The following is a 27,342-nucleotide window of genomic DNA, read 5'->3' on the forward strand; positions in this document are numbered from 1 at the left end:
GATAACTTGATTACAAATTAAGATTTTATTAGTAAGGCCCCTACATAAAGTTTGATAAAGTTTCGCTGTTCATCATGTAAATAGTTGCTTTAAATACACCTAAGACTAAGGTAAATGGTAAAACTCTGTAACCAATCAAAATGTAACTTCCTTGGACATTTTTTATCACAATATTAAACACTGGTGACTATTTTGTCAAAGCCAGACAATTTTCATTGTTCCATTTAAAACAAACAGTTTTTTTATTATTTCTCTGATAACATCTGGTAACTAATCAAGTATAGCATTTCTGCAGGAGTTGAAGTAAATACAACATGTGACTTTATGCAATTTAGTCAGACATGACATCAGCTCCACTGACTGTGTTCAAATTTATGTTGTGATTGAAACATGGTTGTTTCGCAATATGTTTATCACAAAAGATAAAAAAATAGGAATTAACGTGAAAAAATAGGACTTTTTTAGGAATTCCTTTTGAATTTTTCATTTTTTAGGAATTTTAGCCAAACTGAAAAAAAATTAGGATTTTTTAGGACTTTAAGGGACGCTGGATAGCCTGCTAGTGGTTTTTCACAAGAAGATTTTTTAAGTTCACTATATAATCTATATAACACACAAACACACACACACAGATAAATCGCTATATGCCATCGCATCACAGATGCTGCGGTGGCATAAAAACTGTATAATTTAAAATAATAATGGAATTTCATAAAAGTAAACCATATTAAATATCTCTATTCACAATAATTTCAAAGGTCTTTCAGAGCTTGAACTATTTTCCTGACTATATTTTCAGTTACAGATATTGACTGTGTAATCATATTCAGTCTATTTTAAACTGTATAATATGAATAAATTAACATATTACTGATATTTGTATATTTTTTAATCAAAATAATTTCTATAAACAATTATTAAATAGAGACAAACATAATCCCCAAAGAATGCCAAGAACAACAAAATTGACAATGTTTCAGGCTCGGTTTTATTGAGTCTGTTCATGGACGGTAATGGAAAGTGTAAGTAACCATCCAACCCCCTAGCACCTGCTTAAGCAGAATTCAACATTTAAATATGAAAACAGTGAAATTTTGAATTTAGAAAACATCTACAGATATTGAAACCATATTCTTGCAAACACACGGAAAGTTACAAATGACAGCCAGCCAACTTATGTCTTTGTACTTGGCAACGTAGTCTTGCAAAGTTCTCATCCAGTTTGTGGGTTTGAGCCAATCATGTTTACTCGTATGCCTCCAGTTTTTGAGTAGAAAGTGATTTATAAACTTGCAAAACTTGTTTTACAATCAAGTAAAAATACTATTGCATCTGCTACTGCAGTATTCAGCTTTTTCACTAATTCCCCTTTGGCATATACTGTCAAACATAGACAAGTCATTGACTTCTAACATGCCATTCTGAAAAAAAAATCAAAAAAATCTGGAATAAGTCCTAATGGAACAATGAATTGTATATGATGATTTGAATGAACAGATATAAACTACAAGTACCTTGTTGTATGATATTGCACAGCTATTGGGTTCATATAAGTTCTTGTGTCATATATTACAGTCTATATATCATGTAGCATTTAACATGATCAAAATAATCTAAATCTACATTATATACATGTATCGTGAGGATGACACCTCATTTTTTATTTCATCAAATAAAGGAAATTTAATATGGAATACTGAATAAATATAGATATGATAAAATCATTACATACTTACCCAAATGAAGTTGTTTTTTTTATCTTGACCAATACTGTACAGTTAATACAAATTGATCCTCTTTTTTCCTGCTTAATAGAACATAGATGTCACACGTCCCAGATAGCATTCTATATGGGACCCATATGACACCCATATGGGCACCTAAATGGGTCCCATTTGGGCTGCCCATATGGGCCCCACATGGGGAGTGCAACCGGGTTCCAAGTGGGCCCCATATGGGCAGCCTTTATACTCAATATGGGATTCACATGGGCCCCATCTGGGCAGCCCATGTACTCAATATGGGCCCCATATGGGCAGCCCTTGTACTAAATATGGGTTTCAAATGGGCAGCCCAGATACTTCCATTATGGGTAGATTTTGAATTCCAGGGTAGATCTTTTTTCAATTACTTCAATTATAAGTTTGCTGGACGTTAAGATAGCAACCGCTTGCTACAGAGCATGATTCTTGTACTTGCATTACATATTCAAGTGATGTTTTAACTCATTCTGTTTCCTGGAACAGACAGATTATGGCACAAAGCCTATATGATCATGCAAGAAAACAGTACACAATGTATATGCTTTAACAATGTAACTTTATTTAGCAATCTCACTTATGGTAAGAGTGTATCATATATATACAGATTATCAAAGACACAACTGCAAACCTACTCCTGTAGCTTAATAACATTCTGTGGACGCCTTTTATGTGAATTTAGATGTCAACAAAGAAACCTATACTTATGTAAATAAACTTTGAAAAGTGTACAATATAAAAATTTGAGTAAACTGTACATATTTGTAAATCCACAGAATTTCATTTTGACTACATAGTTTTTAATTCAAAAATACAGAAATATTATTTATTATTCAAAAAGTCCTATGTAGTAAATATTACTTTGGTACACTAAATAACCAAAATGTAATGGAAAACTGTTTATAATGTGTGAACAAAATAATTAAACATGCAGTTTTATAACATTAGTTAGCTTACAGATCACTATAAGGAAAAATGAAACTTATGCTAGACACTGGTGAAACAATACAGAAGGTCTTTGGAACTCCAAGAAATATATGTGTATAATGTTTAAATTTCAGTGAATCAACAGTATGACCCCCAAATGTCTTTTTAAATTTCTATATAATTCATAGAGAAGTATTATACATTTATTGTAATTCATTACAAATTTCTATCTACCAATTACTTTCATTTTCAAATGAAATAGTATCTATGCTTTATATTATATTTAAATTTTCAGTTTTCTTTGTATTGGACAAATTAAATAGATCTACATGAATAAATATAAAAAGTTGTTCATTACAACCATATATTATACTTTGGCATGGTAGTGCTGAAGAAAAAAATATTATGCAGCTTGTGAAATGTAACAAATATAATAAAACAAAACCTTGGCACAGTTGTAATACTGTTCATAGATGTGTAAACAAAATATAAAGCTGATGAAAAGTAACAAATATAATAACAAAACCTTGACACATAGAAATACTGTTTATAGACGTGTAAACAAAATATTCAGCTGATGAAAAGTAACAAATATAATACACAAAACCTTGGCACATAGAAATACTGTTTATAGACGTGTAAACAAAATATGCAGCTGATGAAAAGTAACAAATAGTTTGTACCAATTTGTACATTTCACATATCTTCATCAACAATAACAATTAAGGCAAGAAATAACAATAGTATTTACAATATAATGCATTTCAATTGTTAATATCAATAGTTATACTGTTATAGTAACCTTTTGTGAAACGTTACTGTTGGAATCAGTTTTCTGTGGTGCTAATATCATTCTCCGTAAGATTTTCATTAAATCTTTTATCTAATTTTCAATGGTTTATCGAAGTTTACGTTGAATTATATCCGGACACACTAGCCACTCTCTGAAAAAAATCATCAAATTTGATAACTGGATAAATATCAAAAAAGTTGACCAAGTATACTGAAAGCCGGTAAAAATATGATGACAACGTCATTAAAATGACTTCATCTTTGCGATGCTTCCTGATAAAAAGTTTCCTAAAAAACAATTATCCTATATATCACAGAACAGTAATCAATTATGGATATATTCCTTTAAAAAATGTGAAATAATACTGATTTAACGAAATTAATTTCAAAGATCAAATTTGTTGTGAAGAAGTTCATTTAACAAATTGTCAGTAAAAATAGTTGTTTCAGTAATTTATCTGATATCATCAAAGTTTCAACAATAACAAAAATAAAGATTACAAGAGGCATCATTGTAAAGTATTTCAACTTGATTTTAAAGGTTAATACCATATATACATATGTGTTCCCTGTTAGTGTTAAGTTTGGATAAGATGTTATAATTGTAGGACGTATCCAAATAATATTCCTCTGAATAAAACAAAATTAATTTTCCTCCCGTGTAATACACAACTTTTAAAAATGGCCGCCACTTACATTTCACAAAGCCAGGTCCTACATAAATTTGCCTGAGTAACAGAAATAAGGTGGGATGGGGTGACTTTTTCTTCTAGAATTGGTTGTTTTTATTATTAAAACAAGCGATTGTTCATTTTTTTTTTGAATAAAATAAATAAAATTGCAAGACTTCCTGTATTTAAGAGAAATTGGACTTAAATTCATCTAAAATTGATGTTAACAGTGGGGAAAACAGATTTAATATTAAAGGTAATATTGAGGAAATTTCATTAGCATAAAATAAAGACACTTTATTGTTTGTTGTGTAAGATGTAATTTTATATCATAGAGGTACTTTTAAAAAACAGTTTTCTCACAAGTGGCATAGACTACAAGTGGCATAGCCACTCTATGATATAAAATTTCATCTTACACACGAATATCATAAAATTTCATCTTACACACAAATATCCTCTATAGATTTGCATTTTTTAAAATAAAAACATGTTTAGTCACTTCCTTCATTTGCTTCAGGTAAGGTCATGGACACTTTGTTTCTTGCTTTCCTTCCCCCCATTACGGTCCCGCGCCCCAGCCAGCCACTTTGAAACCTCTATTTCTACATCCTTCCTCGTTGCAGTCTTTGTCGGCAAGTTCCTTTGAACACATTCTATAAAATACACATCCTTATCCTTAATGAATGAAATGAAATGCAGTGAAATGTAGGTATTGAAACCATTCAAAGGTCATAAGTCACCTTGTAGCATTTTGAGCAGTATAAATTGGAATATAAACTAATTCTGGTATGTTTTACCAAATATAGATGTTTGTGTCCCGGTTTTACATAGCTTTTCAAAATATTTCTGTGATATCTCTGCAGTCAGTTGTAAGCTGAGATCATCTTATTGGTGCATCAGTAAAGAATGTTAAGGTAAGCAAATAACTTTCTTTACAGGAAGGTGATTTCTGTTTATATTATGCATCACAACACAATGCATGGGATCAAAACCACACAGCATGTAAAATATTCTCTCTTATTAATTTCCATAAAAGCTAGTCAAGCATTTTCCTTCATTAAAGCGATACCCGAAGACACAATAACAAGATCTTGGATAATATATCTATTTTGAAGACACCACTTTGCAAATTTGTAAAATATCACTTACTATACAATACATTCAGTATCTAGAGGCCCACAAACTTTTTCTTCCCCTTCAGCCACTTCATATTGTACATTCTTGCCAGTTCATTTGACATGGTTTCTTTCATCGAGCGGTCAACAGTTTCCGGTACATCTGCCATACCAAACATTGAGAGGAACCGCACCTTAAATAAAGCAGAACATAAACTTTTTTTTAATGTTAATTTTAACACTACTAAGTGATGGGCTGCAAGTCACCAAATGACAAATAATTGTCAACTAGACCTCAAAAACATGATCTGCCAAGAAAACTGTTTGGATTGACAAATTTAAAAAGATCTTTCCTTATATATTTACAGCCTAGGACAACACTTTAGTGACTTGTGCCTTTATGTTTGTCCCCTCCACCGAGTGTTATGGGGCACATTATCATTGTTTTTTTTATACAATAGTTTATACAATATCAACAGAATAATTTTTGATAATATAATAACAGCTCAATTCCTGGATTTTGTGGGTACTAGTCATTTTCCTGGTATTTTGAAAGCTGTCAGCATTTTGATTAATGAATTGACTGTCTTGTCCTAATTAATAATTAATGTTGAAAACGAGGCCAACTGCCCATGTCTTGTGCTCATGGCTATTATAGCATATCTAAATAACATAACTGTGTCAATATGAATCATAAAATTAAAACATGCCAGTTTTACAGTATAGGTCATTTGGCGACGTTTAAGCTTAACTGGTAGCGGAAGACCTCAGGTGCCCTTCTGTGCACTATTTCAAGCAAGAACAGGCACCTGAGTAGAACTACCGACGTTCCGTGAGCTAGCTGGAAAGCTTCCTCAAATGAAAGAATCCAAAGTCCATATCGGGACTGTCCATTTCCCTCCATTTAAAAGGTTAAGATTAAAATAAATGAAAACTATAATATGACCGTACAAGGCAAGCAGTGGTCAACACAATGATCGCCATTTACACAGTTCAATGACGTTGCACATATTTCCCCATAGCGACAATTCTGTGGTAGAAAAAAAACAACAATAATTTAAAGGTATGTTAAATTTATTAACATCATACAAATGCGTATGGACATTCAAAGACTTGTAACAGCCCTGAGTCATGAAAAACTATTTTTTCTTTCTATCAGGGATTTGCAAAATGATAAAATCTTCCAAAAAATATTTTCCCTAACAGAATACTTAAGAGAAGTTATACTTACATGCGTAACGTTTTTAGAATTGTAACAGTTTCCGTCATTGTTTGATAACTAACAGGAGAGCAAAAATCCTGATAAATATTACTGAAGACGAACTTTTTTCTGTTACATATAAGTAAAATAACTGAAATAATTACATAATTATCGCCGTTACACAATGTGTATCCCTAGGTAGTAGATAGCCATCTAAACACGAAAAATAAGAAATAATTGTTTTTATTTATAAATGTTGCCGTGTGGAAAAAAGTATATATCTATAGATTTATATAAAGACTATCGAGGTTTTTTTGTGATGATAAAAAATAGCATATGATAAATGATTATGGCAACATTGCGTGGATAGAAAAAAAAATGGTTCTTTCCGCACGGTGACACCCACCCAACCCCGCTTTCGTATAGGTTATTTAGAAGTGACTTGTCCAGGAGAAAACACAAGGCCTTAGATTTACATGATAAATATATCGGCAGTGAAGGAAACTTCTTAAACTGATCAAGTATGATAAATGCGATATAAATTACAATAATCAAAGCGCTGAAGGCACAAAATTGATTTGAATATTAAAACTTTGAAATAACTTGTTATTTACAGGATGCCTTTAATATGCTGACATCTTGTACATGGTATTAAAATTATCATCAACTGTATAGAAATTTATATGAATGTACATTACTTACTTTTCGCAAAGTCAATGCCTTTTAGTACGAAAAAAATGTACACATAAGTGACAGATATTGTTTTTAACAATTATAGTGTTTAAGACACAATGTTAAGAGTGCAATTTGTTTAATGTTAAGTCTATTCATTTTCCTAAAAGTATTTATTACACCAGGTTTTCTTGTAGTATGACAATATTTTATTCTGATTATTTGTCATTTTTTTGTGTGTGCTCATTTTCGGTTTTTATTTCTATGATTTTATTAATTTATGTTATGCACGTAAAATTTTGCTTGAGTGGTAAATCTATTTTAAAACATTTCGAATGTCTCTGTTTGAGATTTATTCTATCAAAGATCATCTTCTTTTAGAAGTAATCACAATTAAACCGACAGATCAAAAACAGTATTATTTCAATCTGGAATCGACATGAAATTTACATCTGAACTATTTTCATGACTTCTGACCTGCCAAACAAATTAAAAAATGGACCAGAAAATATTGCCCTGATCAGAAACGTATAGAATTGAAGGGACATTGCCTATCTCAAGAGTGAAAGAAAATAAAAGATCTTTTTTTTTTGCGAATTGTATTCATTGAAACGTGAATTGTGGAACATGACTTCGAGTCTGTAAGGCCATTTTTATGTTGGTAAATTTTATACTAAACAATATGTGTAATATTTATTAAAAACTTATCTGAGAATGTCTGATTAATGATTTGAATATATATATATATAATATATTGAATATAATGCTCAAGCTTACCACTCAACATCACCACAGAGTATGTGGTTGTATATGGTCTTTTTACAATTATAAATTTAATATCCTTTCAATCTACATTTAATGATTTTAAACACTTCTACAATAATTAATTTGCCCTATATGATTAAGCGTTAGGTTTGGTCTGTAAATTGGCAGCAGTCACAAATTTTATTTCGCTTTAAAACTAGCCTCTTTCCAATAACTTGAATTGATAGATTTTCAATTTAAAAACGTAAAAAGAAAATACACTATCACTTCAAAATGATATAAAACTGTACAATGAATAAGCACATTATATTAGTTAAAAGTAACACAAATAGTTAACTTTTGACCAATTAAAATAAAATTAATTGACTTGCCATGGAACAGATATATAATGTTAATAACATTTTGAACTTATTATCCAGTGCCGACTATCCAAAACTCCGAGCAGAACTAAAATGATAGAGATTTCGTTTCTGAAGCGCATAATTATATACGTTTTAAGCCATATATCTCTTTTTTGTTTTCCATTTGTTACTTGAAGTGTCAACCTATCCAATTATCTTATAGATTGTGTCATGAATCATAATAATTATCTAAATGTACATGTTGTAGCATATGAATAGTTTTTCCCCACACACTTTCTGTAATGTTTAATATCCCATAGGCCATTGGGAATTACTTATACTGTTCATCAAAGTTTACTTTGGCTAAGAAATCTGTACTCTTACATGGGTACAGTATTTTTTAAAAGAATGAAATCTGGTCACGTGGTTTTTTTCTAAAGAAAATAGAATAAAATGGCCGATTCAGCCACTTATTTCCGAAGTTCACCAGTATCACCATAGTAACAACGACATCCGTAAAATTAGATGTAGTTGTTTTTACCCTGATGCATTTTTCGCGTATAAAATATCTTTTGGTTGAATAGTCAAAAAGTAAATAAATTATCCGATTCCATTTTAGTTATTGCTAAGGGAATAATTGTGTTAAAATGGAACAAGCAGCAACAAAGCAGTGGCGACACCAGAGAAACAAGTTTGATCTTAATATTGCATCAGTGTTGATTTTAGAGAAACAATACTGCATGAGTGTTGATATCAGAGAAACAACTTAAGATAAAATTTCGTTGTTTAATAATCATTCTAACACGACCCACATTTTCGAACGTTGAGCATAGAAGAACCGAAAGTGTGTATTATTATGCTATAAAATCACAGTTTGACGTTTTATATTTAGACATGTGACGTAATCATTATACACGTGACGTAACCACTAAAAATGCGACGCGCGGAAAATAAGTACGGAAACAAATCATGCGCAATTTAGTTGAGTATCAGGTACGGCAGCATATATTTGTTGATGAATCGAAATAATCGAGATGATATATCCAAACGGTGATTTTATCGCTTGATAACATCACTGTTTGTCGTTCGGATGCGCAGCATAATATCACTCAAGCTACGCCCATGTGATGTAATTTCTGGCATCGGACCTCCAAACAGTGAAGTTATTGAGTGATAAAATCACTGTCTTGGATATATTATTTCTTAATCATATCTTACTTAGATTGATAAAGTCATATTCTCACATTCTAACATGCATCGTGATAACATCTGTGGTGTGAGTGTATATGAGATGTAAATTATGCATCATATGAAAAGAAAACTTGATATGAACGAAAATCAATAAAATGCGTTATTATTGCTGCCTTAAACGGTTATTATTATATCACTTTTATCGGAGGGAGATCATCCATTATAAAGAACAGCCGCATGAAAATGTAGTCCCTAGCCAGTGATTATTAGCAATTGAACACCAGACACGACTTCCAAATGTTACATGTTCTGCCATAATATGTTCTTTACGAATATGGTTTTGAAAGGCTATACGAAATTAAACTTAATCAATAATAATTAACACATGCTGAGCTATGATTGTTTTTATATATATGATGAGATATCAGAATATATATTTGATAAATATTGATAAAAATGTAAGTAAATGTCATTGCAAAATGTTGCAAGAGAACACTGATCAATACATTAATACATTATCTTCAAAACTCAACATTTGATATTACGATTCCATCACGATTCAGAACGGTGATCTTCCCGTAATAGTACAGTCCCTGAGGACCTTTTGTGTGCAAAAAAGGTCCATGGATAAATGTAATACCAATGTAAAGCTAAATGGTTGAAGTTTACAAAAAATTTGGGTAGACATGTCAAATCATGGTACGTTTTAAGGAATCCAAGATGGCCGCCAAGATGGCCGCCAAATTATTGAAAAATGGCTAATACGCAATATATCTGATAAAATTAGTTCTTTTTGTATTTATTTTGGTACAGGTGATGTTAAAACTTCATGTCCTATTGAAACAATATGAAAATGGGTCCTTTTCCATTTTATTATACATATACTCTTGTTTTCTTAGAGAAATGTTGCTAAAAAAGCATGAAAAAGTATCAAAAATCGACATGGGGCTGACATTTTTTCCTATCAGTCGAGGCATAGTGGTGAAAATTAATATTTTTACCATATTTTACAAAGACCTGATCAACAACTTACTAATTGTACCCTTATTTTTATTTTTATTGTGTAAGAATGTGAATTCTGACATTCTTAAAGTGGGTGGGGTACACGAAAATTGAGTCCCAATTTCTAGTGAACTGATATATAATGATTACTAAGACTAAGAATAACCAACAAGATTACATTTTGAAATGTTCTTAAGTCTTTAACTTTTATAAAGGTAGATTTGCATTCTACCAACAACATTAATTGGTTCTGTTGCCATGGCAACAAAGTGGTAAAATGAGAGAAACCCGGAAACGTATGAGGCTTTCGGTTTTATCATTTCAAGCATGTTGTAGAAGTTAATGTCATGATTATGCATAACAGAATTCAGAGTTGGATACATTTGAAACATTTAAAAAAATCATTTAAAATTTCACTACATTTACTTTCCATGAAAACACAAATTTGAATAAAAACATCGGTAACATTTTGCTGAACCGTTACTGTAACAATAAAAATGCTTAAAGTTTTAGAGGCAAAAGATAATAATGAAATCTACTCAGAGTTATATTGAAAAATAAAATTCATGCTTGATGATTGGCCCGATTTGAGAAAAAAGCTTTTCAACATTCTTCATTTATTGATCATTAAATAATAATAATAAATAACAAATAAAGCAAAAAAATATATATATACAAAATATATTTACAAATTTATTGTACATTCCAACGAACATTAGATTAGTAGAAAACATGGTCTTTCCATCCATTTCATGTTGACGACTAAGATTGTCTGGCGTTTAATCCCACTGATCAAATGTGATAAGAAGGAAGAGACAATTAATATGTCAATATGTTGTGTTGAAGAATGTGTTCAAGATAATGTGACATATATGCATCTGGAAAACCTATATATAAATGATTGTGTTCTCATCTCAATGCAATACAAGCCCAGCTGATAAATATTTTAACAGTGATATAATCACAATTTTGTGTTAGAAGTTTGACACTTTATTCTATTCTAAACAAATATAGAGCAGCATAAATTATAAATCCTGTATAGATGTCTTGCTACGCAAAACAAATAGGCCATATTCCACCGTTGCCTCAAAATTATTTATAAATCATTTTGTGAACTACCGGTCAGACCACCTAATGCTTTGTTAATTATACGGTCAGTATGTCTTAAACCATCATCAACAAATTCCGGACTGTTCATCAAATAGCATCTTGTCTTATTATCAAAAACAACCCCTTCTTTTAAACACATTAAAACGTTGTATAGAATCTCCATTGTTTTACCTATTGAAAATTGGATACAGTAGGGACAAACTCCAGTGTACACAAAACTAAAACTTAAAAGTCTCAAATTAATTATACAATATAAGTAATTCCGATATGTAAACAATATGAGTTCTGTTACCGCAGCCTCATTTAGTTCTTTAGAAATATGTGACTATTTAAGTAGAGGGCGGTCTGTTTCATAATTTTATTTAAAATCACGTTGAAAAGAATTTAATAGTATGTTTATATGCAAATAGTTTTACATAGTCATATATAGATTTGTATAATTGTTGAAATTTCATTTAATGTCGAGTATTCTTGCTTAATGTTTATAACTTTGATCTAAATTTGTTGATTTTAACGTATTTGAACATGTCATATATATCAGAAAGGCACTTAATAAATTTGGTGAAATGATAGATTTTGCTTTTGTTTTCGACATTGTGTGTTTTTTACTAGTTATAAGAAAAATATGTGTTTGTAAAACTTTGGGAGCGATTTTTGTTCCACTCACACAAAAAAGTATGTAAATTGTCTTAGTAATAAGCTATAACTGATATACAGGTAAGCATTCAAATAAAATCTCAAAGACATTGGTAATCATATCAACTGTTACAGTTTCGTTATTTTCTCATCATCATTGAATATCAATAAATCATGTGGAATAACCCGCGGCTGAACGTATCCAAAATTCATATAAGCTTTATGTTTTAAATAAATCATTATAAAAGTGCAGTCTTAAAACCATAGAACTTTTCAATGTAATTGGAGATGAGGAAAAACAGCATTTCTCAAATTGTCCGGAAGCATGTAATGCACATGAACGCTAGTATGTTTCAAATAAAGTTTAAGTTCAGGACGTATTTGAATTTGGAATCAGGATGAACATATGTCTTTGATTTCTTTATTTTACAAACAGTGTTTTCATTATTTGAATAAGCCAAATTTCATTTTCTTTTAGACTGTAATTCTGATTTGCTGTAATAGATGACCAGAAGGTGTCAATATTATGAAATAATGCACGGAGGGAAACATATTAAGGTCTTCCTCATTAAAGCAGGAAAGTCGCCACAAAGCCGTTTAAAGTGTTGATTTGACGTAAAAACTAGGCTCTATGTGATAAAATTTGACAGAATTTTGTTTTGTTATTGTTTTTTGCACAAATCGGATTATTGTTTATCTTAGTCACAGAAGTTAAAAATAGATCTGACAATGCGTAACGTTTTCAAATATTCCCAGAAATAAATAAAAAGATCTTGAGCTTTTATATGTATGGCTTTTTCAGATGGGACTAAACGAACATTGTTAATCACCTTATTGTTATCACTCTAAGGTCAAATGTTAAAAGTCTTCATTTAATAATAAAAAGTCTACATTTCGTGTCCGCTCCATAACTTTTTAAAGGCTTTTAAAAGTTTTAAAATAACTTGGCACAACGGATCACCATTATGACACGACGTGCAGTTTGCAATAACTGGGTTGCTACCCAAAAGGTCAAGGTCACACTTTAAGTTCAATCGTTAAAAGCTCTATTCGTGCTCGCTTTCATAAAATTAAAACCGCTAAATTTTTTAAAAAAATATCTGGCACTTGATAACTAGTATAAAGACATGTGCAGAACGAAAATTGGGTTGCTACAATCAAAAGTCAGGTCAAAATTTTATATAAAAATCTAAACATTTCGTGTAACCCTCTATAACTTTTTAAAAACCAGGAAAATTTTATTTTAATAGCTTTGGCACAATTGATTTCACCATTATAGACAATGTGCAGATCGCAATATATTGAATTGCTAACCGCCCAAAGGTCAGGGTCACAACTTAACAGGTCATATGTTTAGACAAGTCTAAACATTTCGTGTCTGTCCATAACTTTTAAAACCTCTGAAATTTTTTAAATAACTTGGCAAGAAATGAAATCAACAAATTATGACACCCCATTGGCAAGAGCACAATAAAATCAATGTCCACAACCCTGAAGGGTCAGGGTCCAACTCACGGTCCAATGAAACATCTTTTTGCAATGTTCCGCTCTATAACTTTTTTTTGTCTTTTTTTAGTTTTCTTTTTTTTTTTTTAATTAGACAAATTCAAAGGTTTTAAAAAATACTTAGAACAAATGATCCCCACCACGACACAATCTACAGACCTCAACATCCAGGTTGCTGCAACCAAGGTCAAGGTTATATGTCCTCATAACTTTTTGACTTTATGGAAGATTTTAAATAACTTGTCACAAATAATCACCATCGTGAGACTATGTGCTTATGATATGCATGACACAACATCAAGGTAATGGTTGGCAAAAGGTCAAGAAGTCGGAGTAAACTTTATTTACACAGTGTAAATATAGGAAAAACATGAAAATATTCTACTCCATAACTGCAGGACCTAATATAGAATACTAATAAATTTGCAAAAATCACGACCCTGTGGTTAAATTCATTTATGACAGGGGTCACTTCATTTTACATATAGGAAAAGCTATAAAAAAAACTTCTCCCAAACCGATGCCTACAGCTAATCATTTCTATTGTAGCCTTGTATAGACGAGTACAAAATTATTCAAATGAAAATTTAACCCACCCCTAGGGTCAACTTATTTCATATGGAGACACATAGGAAAACTTTTTAAAATCATATTTTTTTCCAAAACCAAATGCCCAGATCTTAGATTTTGGGTTAAAAGCATTGTCAAAAAGACCTTAATTTATTTTTCAAATCTTGACAATCTGGTCAAAGTTGACCTAACCCCAGGAGTCATTTTACTTTGTGTTATAAAGAAAAGCTTGTGAAAACTTTCTTCTCCATAAATAAAATGCTTTGATATTTAAGTGTGAAACATTCATTCTATGACCATATCAATTTATGTCACGATATAATACACAACTACTAAGCTTGGTAAGTCATGATCCGTTTGTTTATAATTACCTTTCCCAAGGGTCAATTGATTTACATAGTCTAACTTATATATTAAATCCTTTATAAAATCAGCCCTTTAACCCCATTGTTTGGAGCATATGAAACAATTTCTAGAAGACTTTTACCATGTTTCTTCAAATCATGATAGGGCCAGGCCTGGGTTATACGCCAATTTCGACACTTCTTTGTTGAAGGCTTGAAGGCCGGTTAAACTATCTGACTTTCATGGATAAATAACCAGAAGAGTAATGACCAATTTCTACTAAGCTAACTTTTTTGACAGACAAATGACCGTAAAACTCAATGTTCGAGATCAATTGCTGTATGTGGAACAAGAGACGAATGGACTTCACATCCGACACTCTCCGTAAAGTGCAAAGTTTGCAGGCATCAACTTATGATCATGACTATTGATTATTGACTAAAACAAGTGCCGGTTGCTCCCTGACTAGGTTTTGGACACACGCCCGGCGACTATATGCTCCCCCGAAATATTTCGGGGAGCATAAAAATGGCCCTGCCTAGATGTCGATTTTTATATAAAAAAAACTCTTTATGTCAGAAACCACAATGAAAGACCATTTGGTTGGAAGAATTGTCTTGCGTGTTCTTTTTTGATTGTTCAAATCATGGCCCCACTGGTATAAGGTGACCTAGAATTTAAGACCTCGTGACCTACTTTCTTGTTTTTGAAGCTAAAGAAATTTGGATAACAGATACAATATGACATGCCAGCTGACCTTTATCTGTTCTAGTGATCTCTTTGTATTTTGATTGTAAAATAACAGATGCATAAATAAAAACTGAGATCAGCTGACCTAGAATTTAATCTAATGCAAGTTAGAGTTTCATAATACAAGCTACAACCAAAAAGTTTGAACTCAACAATAAATTCGATTGTCATTAAAATTTGATATTGGTTGACATAGAATTTGAACCAGTGACCTACTAATTTCTCGTTTTAGCTACAAAGTCTTAAATGTATACCATATGCACAGTTTCAAACAAACATTTGATAATGTTTCTATACATTTCTACCTTAACACTGCCTTTTACTTATTATTATCACAATTAATTATCCTTTCAAAACATAACAACATGCACATTTGACGTGACCTTTCTTTTTCTATTTATAGCAGTTTGAAAAAAGCAAATGCATGATGCAAATTCTTAAAATAAATTTATTCATCTAATTTCAAAATATCGGCTGTTATCTGTGTTTGATAATTTGTTAGAATTAAAGTGACTTCTTTTAATGTTACAGTTTTTTCAATTTGTATCCATGACATTGTGCACATATTATTTATCTTTAAATTTGTTTCATTTCTATCAACATGCTAAAAATGCTAAAAGTTGAAAATTTCATACGTTTCAGGTGTGTCTTACATTTTACTTCTCCGTTGCCATGGCAACAGAACATGTTTAATAGTGATAAACAAAATATAAGTCTAATATTCTTAATTACTTATAACTTTAGGTACACTCCAAAGTGCAATACATGTTGACTATTCATAGTTTTAATTATCATAACAAACCAGTTAACAAAATACTGAGACTTAATTTTCGTTACCCCACCCACTTTGAGAATATCAGAATCCACATTATTTTACAATAAAGATATAAAATAAGGGTAATATTAGTGTGATATTGTTCAAGTCTTTTAAGTATATGGTAAAAATATTCATTAACACCGCTATGCCTTAGCTGGTAGGAAAAAATGTCAGCCCCATATCAATTTTTGATAATTTTTTCATGCATTTTTTAGCAAATTTATCTATGAAATTCAGGAAATATGAAAAAATAATGGAAATGCCTCCATTTTCATATTGTTCCAATAGGATGTGAAGTTCTTACATCATTTATACTAAAATAAATACAAAAAAAACTAATTTTATCAGATAAAATGCGTATTAGCCATTTTTCAATAATTTGGCGGCCATCTTGGCGGCCATCTTGGATTTCTCAAAACGTACCATGATTTGACATGTCTACCCAAAATTTTTGTAAACTTCAAACATTTAGCTTTACATTGGTATACCATTTATCCATGGACCGTTTTTTGCACACAAAAGGTCCCCAGGGACTGTACTATAACATATTTTCAACGTAAGAAATATTTAATAATAATAATAATAATATTAAAATATAATAATAATAATAATGATAATAATAATAATAATAATGTGGTTTATTATATTTATATATGAAAATACACTCTACCATTGACACCCCTATCACCGACTTAAACAGGCACGAAAATGTTAAAAGTTCAAAGTTAGATGCATCCGCAGATGTGTTTATACGGAAATGATCATAGAGCCTTCAAATGTGCCACCTATGTGCTATTCAGCTCAGTAGTTGAACTGCAGAAAGAGATCATAAAATCATTTTCAGTTATGCCTTGTAAATCCCTTGCTTTTATAATCATATGGGACATCATCTGAACCTACGGAAGATTGTACAAGATTACGTATATGAATTTTTCGAATATGTGCATGTTGACGTCCAAGACTTACCTAGAGAGTTTATTTGAATGGTTTTGTTACAAACGAATAGAGGAATTAGAGGAATACAAGAATAATTTCGACAAAACTTATTGTTGTTATTAATGTGTGCAGTTCATAATATACAAAGTATATCCTTTTCGATCTTCCTTTCTAGTACTATCTCTTCAATATCGACATGAATATGACATAGTCAGATGTGAAATTATTGTTTCCAGAATAAATTTTCTCAAAGTAATGAACGTGTAATTAAAAATTACGATAAACTTTAACATTTTTTTTAATTTGAAATAAATAGAACAATCAACTTGAACATAGAGCAAAATGATCACTTGGACATACCGTCTCCAAAATTCCAGATGTCAAGACAGACACGCTTATACCACAGGATCCTACGCATGCGGTCATCATAACAGCCGGAACGGGATTCAGACAAGGCTGGGTAGTTTAGGCAGTCAGATATGTTCCAGCCGATCTGGCTGTTCGACACACACGCACGCTCACACGTGCGCGCGCACACACACACACACACACACACGCACGCACTCACTCACTCACTGACACACTCACTCACACACGCACGCACGCACACACACACACACACACGCAAACGCGCACACGCACGAACATGCACACGCACGCATACATGCTTACAACTTTTTAAAATTACAAATTTCGAAGCGTCTAAATAAAAAACAAAACAAAGTTCAATATTTAAAAAAAAAGATGGCGATACTGAAATAAGACGTGCAATGGTCTAAGTAGGTGCTTCCGATTCATATCCGACGATTTCATGTTTGTACTATTCTTAGTTTTCTTTAGGCTGCTAGGCTGCTAGGCTGCCAGGTTGCTAGGCTGCTAGGCTGCCAACTTCAGGCTGTCGGGCTGCTAGGCTGCCAACTCCACGAACATAGTTATTTTTGTATTTACTAATTGAGTGGTTTCTAAAATAGATATATACAAGAACTGCAACGATCAGATTTAAACATGACTTTTTCGGGCAAACATTTACGCAGACGAATACAATGTATTAGCCATATCGAAGGATGCATATAAATGAAGTAAATATAAGCAATAACTTTGTTTACACTTCACTTTCAGGGGTAAGTTTCAACACATCCTAGCATTCCCTTTGACTATAATCTTTTCGTGTTTTTTGTTCCTATTTTAATTATCCGTTAATTAAGGTCAATGTTTAAGTAATAAAATAGCCATTAAGATGTATTTCGTTTAAAAAAAAGTCTTACGTGTTCCTTGTGATTAAGCGATTAAAGAGTCTATATATGTAATAAAAATGACTTACAAAAGGCAGACTTAGAATATTGGATTGTTTACATAATTTTGTAATCATTCAACAGTTTCATAAAATCATAATAAACTATAAAGCTCTCACCTAAACATTTCTGTGTATTACACAATATATATTCATAATCATGACCAGGACATGGTTTTCCTCCATTACTTGCTGGCGGGCTCGTGCATGACCTACTCCTTGTTCTTGTTCCACCACAACAAGTGACCGAACATGAACTCCAATATGACCAAGCTGACCATGAACCGTTCACTTAAGTTAGAAAGTAAAATTGCATGGCATAATGGATAATAAATGGAAACAATTAAAAGTTTTTTTAATATCAAGTTCTTGTATTTGATGCGTACACGTTTAATGTTCCAGACACTTTGTCAAATATGACCAAAGTTATGTTTTATAACATTTGATTCAATATTTTAATATTTCATACTTACGTACATTTAAAGGAACTCCACTCAGGTACTTTTTGACATGACGGGACTGGAATTATGTTTTTGAAATAAATACAAGTATATCTATAACAATAACTTATGTGCAAAATGTCAGGTCATTGGCTCCATTCGTTTTTCTAAAATAATTATCCTAATGTCAAAGTTTTTCACTCAAATCTTGCAAAGCATAGCAAAAAGGCTCTATATGCCTTGGTGTGTATTTAATATCTGGATTGTGTAAAAACCTGTCAAAATGAGAATTCTTCCATCAGTTTCTCCCCAAAGACTTTGTATTTAACCCTGTTGTAAAATAGCAATACGCTTCGCTTGATAAAACACAACAATGCTGTTCGGTTTTTATGAATTTATTTTTGTTTGTGAAGTAAAATGATTGGAAGGGATCGTATTGTATCACTTTTTTACTAACAAAAATGCCGTAATGTTAATGTACATGTACAATATGAACTATTGTCACAAGAAGGTATGGTGTTTGTTTTACTTAACTGAAAATAGCCTAGCAATAATTATAAATAAGAAAATAACAGTAGTAAATATATACAGAATTGTTTCAAATATTACCTATTTCCGAGTAAACCAGCGAACCTATTTCCGGCAGAATAGTAGAATATTCTGGGTATTTATTGCCAAGTTCACAAAGCTTCATCCCCGGCTTATAATTAAAAGACAAACTGCCAACGTCATTTCTATATAACACTGTACACTCCAGTAACGTGCGTACCGTCTTTATAAATGTAACATCCGTTACGCGAGAGTTTTCCTGATACAATTTTATACTGGTTGATGAGCAAAAGAAATACAAACGTATTAAACACATGCAGAAAAATGCTATGTGTTTCGCAGGAATCATAGTTGATCGTGTGATTAAAAATGACGGAAAACTAGCCCTTATTGCATTTTTTTTTTCACAGAAAATTAAAATTATAAATCTTAGGCATATATATGAATTCTATTATTCGGTATATTTCACTGACAACGGAAATTCATATGAAAGCTTATGTCTGCAATGTAAGAACAAATGAGCTTGTAATCAAGAGACGCTGTATTGAATAGTTGCATAGTTACAGCATCACAAACATTGTTTGATTGGTTTAAAGTAAATACGTACTCTGTGAATAACTATTTACCCATGCCTCAAATAAAATTACTTTTTAATGTGTAAATAGAAATTTTGTAAAAAATGATAGTTAGATATCTATTGAACTGAACCTAAAATGTGGACGAAAATATCGAGTGGAATAAAATATTTCGAATACAATAGACGAGTAAAATTACTGTTTACTCTTATATCTCCTATATATTCAATGGAAGAGTGTTTCTTTTTTGTCTGTTTCTTTCATTGGGTTTTACGTCATTACCACACAATCTAGGTCATAGGGTGACGTTCCAGCTTTACTGGTGGAGGAAAAACTCGTGTGCCTTTCCGTGCATTATTTCAGGCACAAACGGGCACCTGAGTAGAACAACCGACATTCCGTAAGCTAACTTCATAGCTTCCTCACACGAAAGAACCCAAAGTCCCCGTCGAACCTTTAGCGGTGCGACATTTACCACTCGACCTAGGATGCCCTAAAACAATGTTTCAATTTATTCAATGTGCAAAAAAAAAAGAAGAAAAAAAAAAACAAACAAAAAAACCAGAACGGGGCAGAGTTTAATAGGAATATTTTCATTTTACTGAACCAGTCTTTGAAGAGGTAATTAATATTTTATTATGTAAAGATATAAATAGATCCATTTTATAATTTGCATTAATAAATTAAATTGCCACACAAGGTACTTCGAGACACTGTTTAATATCACATATTCTGAAACAATGTAGTAATTTAAGAACTCCATTTATAAATGTTTCATAAAAGATCTATAAGTACGCTGACACACATTTTTTTCATATTATTCAAGTCACTTTACTACTCATAACATACATGTATCTAAATTCTATGCAGTGTAGAACATTCTAAATAAAAGAAAGTGATTAATTTTCATTGGTAGAAACTGTTTTACTTTTTTTAATAGTATGTACAGTGACATTTCACTTTTTACAGCAAATTGAACAATCGTGTTTTATTCCTTTTCAGGAAATAAAGAAAAATGTCAACATGGCCATCCCCCGCCGAAAGTATGTGCTCATTGGAAGAATGTATATGTAATAGAGCAGAATAATTCAATTTTAAGAGGTAATGAAAACTGATGGCTGAAGTGATTACAGATTTGAAACCTATGTGAATACTGATGGCTGAAAATAACAAAGGGCAATGACTGAAAAATAATGCAGGGCAGGTTATCATTCTTGTGTGCTGCTACCCTCCTCAGTAAAATCTATCCACCTTTGAAGTTTCAACTTGATACCTCAAATACTTTTTGAGATAAGCTCCGGACAAAATAGTATGAAAAAGAACAAAGGGCAATAACTCAAAAATTATATAGGGAAGAGTTATCATTCTTGCGCACAGCATTCCTCCTCAATAAGATCTATTCACCTATGACATTTCATGTTGACATCTCAAACACTTTTGAGTTATGCTCCACTCAGGTGAAAAATTAAGTATGAAAAATAACAAAGGGCAATAACTCAAAAATTATGAAAGGTAGAGTTATCATTCTTGTGCACTGCACAACTCCTGAGTGAGATCTATCCACCTATGAAGTTTCATGTTTATATCTCAAAGGCCTTTTGAGTTATGCTCTGGACAAAAATTAATTTTGAAAAATAACAAAGGGCAATAACTCAAAAATTATGCAGAATAGAGTTATCATTCTTGTGCACTGCACTCCTCCTTAATGAGTTTCATCCACCTATGAAGTTTCAAGTTGATACCTCAAATACTTTTTGTGATAAGTTCCGGGCAAAATAGTATGAAAAATAACAAAGGGCAATAACTCAAAAATTATATAGCAAAGAGTTATCATTCTTGCGCACAGCATTCCTCCTTAATAAAATCTATCCACCTATGACATTTCATGTTGACATCTCAAACACTTTTTGAGTTATGCTAAACTCAGGTGAAAAATTAAGTATAAAAAATAACAAAGAGCAATAACTCAAAAATTATGAAAGGTAGAGTTATCATTCTTGTGCACTACACACCTCCTGAGTGAGATCTATCCACCTATGAAGTTTCATGTTGATATCTCAAAGGCTTTTTGAGTTATGCTCTGGACAAAAATTAATTTTGAAAAATAACAAAGGGCAATAACTCAAAAATTATGCAGGTTAGAGTTATCATTCTTGTGCACTGCACTCCTCCTCCACCTATGAAGTTTCAAGTTGATACCTCAAATACATTTTGAGATATGCTCTGGACAAAAATGTCGGACGGAAGGACGGAAGGTCGGAAGGATGGACGGACGGAGACTATTTCTATATCCCCCGCCGCCTTTTCGGCGGGGGATAATAAAAAAAAAGATCATATATATATATGAAAAGCAGATAATGTTAAAGAATGTTAATCCCATATATTAATAGATAGAATGAAGGTAAAAAAAACAAAAACAAAACATCCGTAGAGGGATATAATGTCTGTCTCTGTGATGGGTTATTGTAAAGTAATTTTAGTAAAACATTTGATGTTAGAGTTCACATATATATTTATATAGATAAGAACAGTACTGATCGTCCCATTTGTTGTAGTAGCCAAGCCAGACACAATCTCTGTAAAGTGGCTCACCAGGAGTCCAGTTCTGAAAATATCAAAGTCTTATATTACAGTTTATCTCTGTAATGTAAATTAAAAGTTATAAATATCTGACCGGTTAAAACATCAAACTAATGAATTATTAACTAATGATAATTCTAGATTGAATATTTCATACTATACTGTAAAATTAACAACAAACAAGCCACACAAACACAAACATTTAGTAATTATTGATTGCATACGTTTTGGCTGTATGCGACCACCCTAATGGGCACAATAAGGAACTTGAAAATTGACAACATACTGTAGGTAAGATGTAAACCTTAAAAGATGTGCGTGCGTGCGTGCGTGCATGCGTGTGTGTGTGTGTGTTTCCGCAAATTCTTACATTTTTCATTCATTATTGTATATAAATCGGTGCGAAGAAATGAATAAGACGTTTTTAAGTTCATTCCTTTGCGTGAAAAATTGCGAGATTTTAGCATTTAATCATTCAAGCCCCTTGTCCGGTATATGCCGAAATATGGTATTGTGTGTGATGCTCCAATCCTTTTTTAGTCTCCCTAATAAGAGAAACTATATAAGCATCACGGTAATCCAATGATTAGTCATCAAACTTCGGTCTTAGATACGTCCTTGGCAAAAAAAAATAGTTATGGCAATTTAGGTATATTAGCTTAAAACTTGGACTTAAAACAATGTATAAGTCCCAGCTTACACAGAACTTATCACAACGTAGTTACATTCAATTTCAAGAGAAAAAATTAAGCATGTCACCTATTTGGAAATTTAGCTATAAAGAAGCCACGTATATGTAAAATATTCACATATATTTCTTTATATTAAAATATTAATATACAGTACTCACAGTGTAACCTCCGTCTATACTTCTACCATCTACCCATATACAATTCTTTACATTGTAACACCGCATGCCTATCCAGTGTTCTAAAGCTAAACCAAATTTAAATAATATTCATATTGATACCAGAATATTTCTTATAATTTTGCTTCACTATCAATACTCAAAAAGAGGTGGGTTTAAAGGATGGTATTCAAGAATTTGAAAATGAAAACATTCATCTCGGGTTAAGAAATATATATGCAAAATCTTTAATGCGTATAATGCTAAAATACCTAATATGACCATCCTTGATATAAACTAACGCACAAAGACAGACATTTGTATTGTTTCATTTTCTATTAATAACATACTTCCTGCAATTGTTTGGATAAAGTCATGTTCAGCCTGATTGTCAACTATCAACAGATGTCCCGACATCCCATCACATGCTGACTGGTGAGTAAAAACAAACAAACACATATGAGCCGTGTCACGACAAAACCAACATAATGGGTTTGCGACCAGCATGGATTCAGACCAGCCTGCGCACCCGCGCAGTCTGATCAGGATCCATGCTGTTCGCTTACCAACTCTATTACAAGTAGAGGAACTGATAGCGAACAGCATGGATCCTGATCAGACTGTGCGGATGCACAGGCTGGTCTGGAGCCATGCTGGTCGCAAATTCATTATGTTGGTTTTGTCATGACACGGCTCAATTATTATGATTTCAGAATGCTTTCCAGCATAGGTATTTTCATTTTCTAACTGGTGTACCATTATGTTATCTGATACAGGAGTGTGAAGTTGGCGACCCAGCGGCCTGGCGGCGTGAAGTTGGCGGCCCAGCGGCCTGGCGGCCAAAAATTTTAATGTTGTAGAAATGTTATTTTAACAATAAAACGACATTTAATGAAGTTTTGAAGATAATTCTTGTTTAGAAACAGCTAATAAATTATAATATGTATGTGTTTAAATCATGTGAATGGCGTCTATGAATTTTATCCTTATCCTGCCAAGAAGTCGACCCGATTTTTTTAATTAAAGAAGAAGAAATACATGTCGTTAGATATTCGGAAATTCCCGTGTGCATTTATCCCTGTGTTGTAAAGTTATAGACCTTTTATCCAAACGCGTATCTGAAATTTTCCAGAATTTTATTGTTGAACAACAAGGTGATAATTTCCTCTCGGTTACATTTTGTATTGCTGGTTATTAAAGAAGACTAAAAACATGAATGATTGTTAAGTTTACGAAAGAATATATAAATAAGTAATTACCTTTGCATCAAACCACGTGACCTTAGTAGTGCTGATGAAATAGTCAGAGGCATCTGGAAAAAAAATGTTAATTAGATTATAATATAGTGTAATAATTTTCTCTTATTCTATTGTCCATCTATAATTCTTGGAATCTTGCTTTAAAGGCGCCTCGTGGAGAGGTTGTTTTACAAGTAATACAAAGGTATGGTAATTTATTAGTACACATTTAACAGACAATGGTCAAATCTTTATATGACCATTATTAAAATACTTACATATATTATTTCTAAATATAAAATGGGTCATTTATTAAAATTAATTTAGCGATGTTAAATAGCTTATTTTCATTGGTATTCATTGATGTGGTTTCTTTTTCCGTGGGGGGATTCGATTTTTTAATTTATTTATTATATTACCAAGACTGAATAAAATGAACAATAAACAAAGTGTTCAAAACCTTGACCAAAAAGTTCGTAATGTTAAAAATTGAATTATTTGCCTTACCTAGACACGCCTGTGTAATACATACAATATGCTCATAATCTTGACCAGGACATGGCTTCCCCCCGTTACTTGCTGGTGGACTCGTGCAGGATCTAGTCCTTGTTCTTATGCCATCCCCGCAAGTGACCGAACACGAGCCCCAATGCGACCAAGCTGACCACGAACCGTCCACTTGAGTAAGAAAGTAAGAGTCAAAAATTATTTTCATAATGAATATAAAGTGAAATAAAAACTTTTCAAAACACTTTGTGTTTATTTATGAACATTATTTGCCTTATATCGTAGTTGATAACTCTGGGGGATCAAAAACATTTTCAATGCATTTATAATAATGGTATGTCTAGTTAAACATTGCATTAACCCTCTGTTTTACATATGATGCTACATTTTAAAGACTTTAAAATGGAACTGTTTAGCGGATGTTATAATATTTTTTGTCTCAACATTTTTCTTTTTTTTTACATTTGCAAGACCTTTTTTTATCTGAATAATATATATGTAGTGATGAAAATCTGCATATGTTATTTTTGCTTCGTTTAATAAACAAATTATATCATAAACTCATAATATAGATACAAAAAAATTCAACAGACATTTTTCAAGTTGATAGAATTTCATAACCGATCTACTTTACACGATTTGAATATACGGTGTCGGATTTCTCAATTTCTTCTGTCCCGGTTATAACGAGACCCGGTTATAACGAGGAATCATCCGAAGTCCCGACGATCTCGTTGTATCCGGAGTGCACTGTACGTCGTATTTTTTTCTCTCAAAAGATGACAGTCCCTAGTTCCTCAAGGATAATAATAGAAGTTACAACAACGTTAAATAAAAGTAACTCATAGAACTATTGTAATTTAATTGTATGTCATTATTATAAAGAATATTTTGGAATATCTTGAATATCATAAAATTGTTTCAAATCTTACCTATTTCCGAGTAAACAAGCGAACCTATTTCCGGCAGAATAGTAGAATATTCTGGGTATTTATTACAAAGTTCACAAAGCTTGCTACCCGGCTTATAATTAAAAGACAAACTGCCAACGTCATTCCTATATAGCACTGTACATTCCAGTAACGTGCGTACCGTCTTTATAATTGTTACATCCGTTACGCGAGAGTTTTCCTGATACAATTTTATACTGGTTGATGAACAAATTCCATGCGAATTAAAAAACAATGCAAACATAAGTAGTGTGGATTGAACAGAAGGCATTGTCAAATCAGTTATCATCGACTTTTGTATGTATAGAATATGAGTAGATTATTTATCTATTATTATGATTATATTCAATGAATAAATATTGTATTATTCACATAGTTTCCAAATAATATAAAGATTTGAAAGAATATGGATACTGAAAAAAGCGAAATAAATGTCTCAAATCCAGCGCAATATAAATTAATATAAAATTAATGCCTTTAATATTTCGTAATTTTTGTCCTTAGAATCAAGGTTGTTGTTACTTAGCATAGATCATATGTTAATTTCAAATGTCCTTCGTTGACTATACTACTAGTAGTCAGTCTTATTAAACTCACAAACTGAATATTATAAGTATTTAGGCTGTAATCCGCACAGTGTTGGGATTTATTTAAAATTTTTATATGTAAGAAAATGCACCACAAGTGCTGAACAAATTTACTCAAGTAACTTCCATAATATGTTTAATGTACCGGTAACGAAAGTAAACAATAGTTTTAATGTCCGGAACGAGTTATCTAGAAGGTTTTATTGTTTTCTACAAAGCTTGAAGGTATTCGATTTTTAGAATGTGGAAATACTGATTTGTTTCCTCTTTAAAGTCAATAAAGCCGGTTATTTTGATGCAGTACACTATTATATCTCAATAAAAGGATAAATAAAAATTTGACACTGTATTTCTATTGAATGCAAGAGGCACTCGGCATAGTACGGTTTACAATTTACAAAGTTTGCATTTGACAAAACCTGTTTTAAATGCGCAAGTGAGCTGAACTTCTGAAAAGACTATGATTTGGTTTCAGGTAGATTTTGTCTAATTTCATACATTATAAGCCGTACACATCACTTATGATACACTTGAATATTTTATAAAAAAAAATTAAACGTCATAAAATATGGACAGATAGATAAGGTTTAGAAGGAGTGTCACCCTTTTAAGTTTCTCTAATGTGCATTATCGTGACTAATTTTAACACGCTTTACACTACTAGTATT

This window comes from Ruditapes philippinarum, unplaced genomic scaffold (genome assembly GCF_026571515.1).
Source record: "Ruditapes philippinarum isolate M1 unplaced genomic scaffold, ASM2657151v2 ctg1811_1_1_1_1, whole genome shotgun sequence".
NCBI classification, from domain to species: domain Eukaryota; kingdom Metazoa; phylum Mollusca; class Bivalvia; order Venerida; family Veneridae; genus Ruditapes; species Ruditapes philippinarum.